Below are 5,000 nucleotides of genomic sequence, written 5' to 3'. Positions count from 1 at the left end.
TGGTCCTCAAGGACCACTATCCTGCATATTTTAGAGATTTTTCTGCTCCAACACTACTGATTTTAATGAATGTATGTTTTTGTTTTGTTTTGTTCTGCTCTCGGAAGAGTAAGATGCTTTTTCCCTCTCTCCTGCCCTCCCTTATCTTTCCCTGCTTTGCTGCTCGGAGCCTCCTTTACGTTTTTCATCTGGAACCAAAAATTATGGATTTATTTTTATGGATTTGGTTAGCTGGTCTCTTAAAATTTTTTTGGAACAAGTTATTTTCCATGGGAGGACATGTCAAAGGTGGGACCTCTGTTCTGCTCTGTTCTGGATATATATTTGGATTCTGGTCACTCTACAGATTGGCTTGGTGGTCTCCTGGTGTTCTACAAAACAGTGCCGATGGTTATTCAGGCCATTTCCTGGCTGCCTGACCAATATGAAGGATCGTGAAGGTTCTACTGAGGGTCGCGGGTGAGCCGTGGTTCCTGGACTTTGCTGGCAAGATGGAATTGATCTTGGAGAAGCTGAGAGCTCGGCTCGGCGGAACTGTCCACACTATTTGTCTGATTGGATTCACCACCTTGAGATGTACCAGCGGACATGAAGGCAGATGGAAAATTATTGTCTGCCTGACCGAAAACATTTTCTCTGTTCCCAAACAACTGATTACAGATTGTCCCCCCCTCCCCCTCCCATGTGACCTTGAAGGATGTGGATCTAATTTCTCCTGGTGTTTACGTCAAATTGTGGCTCCTCCCCCACCTCTCCCCACTCTCACTCTGTCTAATCTGATCCCCTGAAGGTCAGTCTGGAGCTGCACAGAATGAACAATTCAACACCAGTATTCTGAACTATGGGTTTTTTCTTTGGGAGATTGGATTCTTCGGACCCATTCCCTCTAAACTCACTTACTCCTCTGGCCAATAAATGTGCTTTTGCTCTGTAGAGGTTTTTTTTATAAGCACCATAGTATATCATATTTCCTTGATATAATGTGATGTTTTTTCCCTCATCTACCCTTCTGTGGTATTATCATTTTTCTTTTTCTGTTAAAGGTAGCGCCTACTCATGATGCTCTTCCATGATGATGATCCCTGCCCTGTGCAGAGTCTATGGCTGCAAGACCTGTGGGCACCTGTTCTCCCATGTTTGTGTATGTTTTGTCTGAACTGAAATTTCCCCTTGGGATCAATAAAGTACGATCAAATCAAATCAAACAGGCTGCTGCAGAATTTGACAAGATCATTTGGTATCTGAATCAGGTGTGTTGAAGCAGGGAAATTATACACGTAGTTATAAGTGTACATCAAATGAATACTACTGGAAGTTTCATTAAAATCTTACCCTGGTTAATTTAATGCACTTTAATGGTGTCAAATTTGTAAGAAACGTGCATTTGTGGGATGAGGAGTAGAGCTGAGTATGTGGGTTGAACGCTTGTGGGATCAGCTTGGGTGTGCTGTTCGTATCAGAGTAACCAACACAACAATGCTGGCTGACTTGTGACAAAAGCTGGTTGAAGAGCCGTATCACAGCAGAGTGTGACCAGGCTGAGCAGCATGAGGAGGAGATGGCAGGCTGTCGTGGCTGTGTAAGGTTTTTCCACACACTACTGAGGTTCCTATTTGTTAAATCAATGAATTGTCACGTTACCACCAAACACCAAATGAGACAACAGCAGAGTAAGCTGTTTGGCATTGGTAGAGAGGATTTGGCAATTTTTTCACATGCACAATCCACACACTGTGTGTGCGATGTGGTACGATGAACTGCTGAACCTATTTACTCTGCTGCTCATCCCACAAATACATGTTCCTTACAAACATGGCTCTGTGTAAAAGGGAAATTAACAGACTTTCCAAAAATTTAAGATTTATTGTCAAGAAGAATTGTTACAACAAAGAAATGATCTATCAAACACTAATTTTACTTTTTGTGCTAAGTTTATCTACAGTATTTAGCCAATATTCTGACAGACATATGAACACAGACATACAAAAACATTGTTGCCCACTTTTGCCTTTCAGTGGCAGGAGATACTGATGCAGCAACAATCTGTTTCTGTAAAACATTACCAAAGTTTGAACACTAGATGTCCTCGTAAAGTCACCGAATATTCTGGACACAGAACAGCTGTGAGGATTAAATCAGTCCACATGGGAGAGCAAGAATAAAACACATGACAGAAAGAGGAAAACAGCTCAACTCTGTTTATTTTCTTTATGAAATAGTTTGAAAGCAGCAGTGAAGGTCAGTGTGCAGGATGTTGTCGCAGGCGATGGTTGTTTATTTATTTTTTCTGAGAACTTGTCAGCACCACATCTGTCCTCCTCCTCCTTCCCCTCCTCCTCCTCCTCCATCATCATGCTGGGTCTGATTCAGCACTTCAACACCTACACACTGAACCAAGAATAGACTCAGGACTCCACACCGAGACTGGAAGGGAGTCAAAAACATGAGAGAGCCCAGACCACCCCGTAGCTGGACCAATCGCATCCAGCCTCATCACCTGCTTGTTTAATCGTCCTCAGTGCAATGACTTGATGAGTAATTAATAAATTTAAGGGGTGTCCCTGTTGTCTGAAATGGATCGTGATGCTTCCAGGTGAAAAGTGCACCTGCTCTATATCAGGTTGATAGGAGACATTATTAACAAAGCTGTGAAGCTGGCATTACGTGTAAAAATGCGTAAAATACTCAGCCTCTATTTTTTCCAACACGATTTATGCCATCAAGGTAATCCAACATCCGTGAAAGTGATGTCATACCATAAAACTGTGGTTATCTCATTTATAAAAGATCTTGTTGTAATGAGATACAGCTCAACAATGTCACTTCCACACACTGTTCATATACATTTCTGTCACAATTTTCCATTAACTACTACCAGACACAAAACATACATCCAAACACGTGGCTCATGAGCAATGTGCTAACTTCCATCAATTTTCTTAGTATTTGTGACCCATCACATCGAAACGAGGATTAAGTCCAAAAGTGGTGTATGGAGAAATAGGCAAATATAGTGTTTTGACTAAAATGTTAAGAAAACTTGCATGGTCTCAAAATATAATGAATAAATGCCTTATCAATGTATCATTTGAATGAACTGTCTGAAATATAATCATAAAACTAAATTTTGAAGCACTTTTTTGAGCAGTAGCAACAAAAAAATATGAATTTTGAGGAAAAACGCCTTAAACTTTTGAGATTTTCCATGTGAGCTAGCAAAGTTTTGTTTCTTTTTAGCTGGGAAATCTCAATAATCAAATATAATTTGAGATTTCCTCTTTATAAGGACATCAAAAATTCCTCATTAAAATGACATAAAATTAGGATTCAGACCAAATATTCATGTATTATTGTAACCAACAAAACAAATTAAGTCATATATATGGATTTAATTGTGATAACAGAATGATCCAGGTATGAAAATGTAGCTTTTAAAGCCAAGAATGTGAAAATGTAATTAGGTCATTTTAACCAAATTTGACTTAATCCTCATTTCGATATGATTGGTCACATTTAATGGCATTACCTTTTAACTCCATGACTCGGATCAAATGTTTTGGGTTTCAGGTATTTTAATGATACAACCAGAGACAAAGGTATAAGTTTTCAAACAACTCTTTTGCAAAAGGAGAAGCTGAGACTACTCAGTTCTTCTGACCGAGTCCTCACAAGTTCTGAAGCTCTTCAGTGTCTCTTTTTTATTAGCAAGCGTGAAAAAGGGAAAAGAAAAAAAAACAGTAGATTTCAAACTTGCAAACTCTCAAAAACTCAAATCTTTTCTCTGGGTCAGAATACTCCAGGGGAACATGCCATACTGTGACTCCCTTCTCCTCCCAGAGTTTTGGTGAAACTCAGAGATCAGCAGTAAATATGAAAAACAGGAACTTGGATTAATTTTTAAAAAAAGCCTCTGAGTGAAACATAAAAATGTAAGGCTGAAAATGCAAAAACTCAGTTTCATTCCACAAGCGTCTCACAGTAGTGAAACTGGTGAAACCGAGTCAGGCTTTTAGGCCACACTGCTCACACACGCCTCCGTCTCCTTCCTGTGTGCTACGATGGACTGTTGAACCTATTTACTTCCTGGGCAGTACGGTGGCAGGATGTCCACATGGTGTTTATAAATGTTTAGAATTGTTTCAACAGAAGAACCTTTATCTAAAACCTGTAGCCGTGAATGAATCAATGAGTTGTGGAGGTCTCTGATTCTTTTTTGGGTGTAAAGCCACACAAAGAAGCTGTGTGTTTAATGTGTGCTTTAAAATGAATGCACAGGCGTACCTCCAATTATTTGAAATGTTTTCAACTAACGAATCTTTCAAAGCCATGACATCATCATCTGGCCTTGTAGTTTTTTTTTTTAACTTGTGACTTTAAAGAAAATCATAAAAAGTCTTTCTCACACTTCATGGTGAGAGTTGGACTCCCACCCTGGCTGCCTGTTTTCACCAATTCGGTTCATAACTTTTATTAACAGAAATCCTCGGTGCAGCCAGGGGGGCGCGGAGGGAGTCCGGATCAGTGGCTTCGGGATTTCATCTCTGCTGTTTTCAGATGATGTGGTTCTGTTGGTGTCATCATGTTGTGATCTTCAGCTGGCACGAGGATCGGCACCTCAGTGGTCCGTGGATTGCTCTCTCCAGGTTGGAGTTGAGGTTCTGCCTCAATTAGAAGAGTTCAAGTATCGTGCAGTTTTGTTCAGTGAGGGAAGAACGGAGAGTGAGATTGACAGATGAACTGGTGCAGCTTCTGCAGTTTCATGAACTCTGTACTGGTGAGTATCAGTCACCTGTGAACGATAGCCATGTGATGTGAGTATCAGTCACCTGTGAACGATAGCCATGTGATGTGAGTATCAGTCACTTGTGAACGATAGCCATGTGATGTGAGTATCAGTCACCTGTGAGCGATAGCCATGTGATGTGAGTATCAGTCACCTGTGAACGATAGCCATGTGATGTGAGTATCAGTCACCTGTGAGCGATAGCCATGTGATGTGA

This window comes from Austrofundulus limnaeus, unplaced genomic scaffold (genome assembly GCF_001266775.1).
Source record: "Austrofundulus limnaeus strain Quisiro unplaced genomic scaffold, Austrofundulus_limnaeus-1.0 Scaffold455, whole genome shotgun sequence".
Classification (NCBI taxonomy): domain Eukaryota; kingdom Metazoa; phylum Chordata; class Actinopteri; order Cyprinodontiformes; family Rivulidae; genus Austrofundulus; species Austrofundulus limnaeus.
Note: the sequence above shows the minus strand (reverse complement) of the source record.